Source organism: Alosa pseudoharengus, unplaced genomic scaffold, assembly GCF_046254945.1.
Source record: "Alosa pseudoharengus isolate Yale_2024_CS ecotype anadromous, Long Island Sound unplaced genomic scaffold, YU_APseudo_1.1 YU_APseudo_1.1_scf_22, whole genome shotgun sequence".
NCBI lineage: Eukaryota > Metazoa > Chordata > Actinopteri > Clupeiformes > Clupeidae > Alosa > Alosa pseudoharengus.
The window spans coordinates 9,474,876-9,475,954 of record NW_027468680.1 but is presented as its reverse complement, the minus strand read 5'-3'; positions in this window follow the sequence as shown (position 1 = coordinate 9,475,954).

Below are 1,079 nucleotides of genomic sequence, written 5' to 3'. Positions count from 1 at the left end.
ACTAACCCACATGGCCAGTTCTTCCCCTCCTTACCTCTGCATACTGGCTCTCCTGGACTCCTAAAGGCTGAAGAAAGAGAGAGTTATCCCCCACCAACTCTTTTTTTCTCTCTCCATGGATGAGGGGATGAGGCATGAAGGAGTGCACAGTTCATAAACAATAAACGAGTGCAGGACTCGACTCATGCAGTTATTCTTCCTGAGTGAAAAGACAAAAAAAGAAAAAAAGAATTTTAATATGCTTGGAGGTTGGACAATACTTACGTAAAGATTTGTGCTTTTGTATGTCCTGAAAAAAAAAAGTTTTTTTATTGTAAATATATAAATATAAGAACACTATGTATCATACTTGCAATCTGCAACGGTGTACTTTAAAGGAAAAGTGGACTTTTTCTTTACTGACATTTTAAAATCGGAGTATTGCAATGGAAAGAACACTGCTGAAGATTGTGGAAACGTTTAAATCTAAAATGATACAAAAAGGTTTTATTTGAATAATTAACTTGTATATTTGTAAAGGTATTTATAGACAATAACATACAGTTTTTAAGGTTTAAAAAATATAGTCTAGGATTTTGGTACTGTAACATTTTTTTTTTTTTTTTTTCAGATTTTAATTTTTCTTGTAACTTATTTACAACAGAAGTGCAACATTATTTTTCTCAACTGTTTTTTTTTGTTTATTTTTTATTTTCTTTTTTATACACATCTTTTTTGTTTACAGGTGAAAGAATGTATAGAAAGTGTTATTAAGAAATATTTTGATTGGATATGAAAACCTATCATCAGCAACATAAATACCAGAACAAAAACATGACAAAAAGTCCAAGGAAACCAAATGTTTTTTTTTTCCTGTTTTGTTTTCTGTCTGTTTATTTGTTTCACTGTTTCTGTTGATTTTATTTTGACTGTGGCGTCAGTGTTATATGTTTGTACATTGAGACAGCAAGTGAGGTTCCCTATGCAGGCGTTAAACCCCGAGGTGTCTGTTTACTCTTAAAGACTGAACAGAAACTAACTGTCTGGTACAGATCTCACTTAAAAGTAGGCCCTCAAGCACTTTTAGATATAGTAGACTT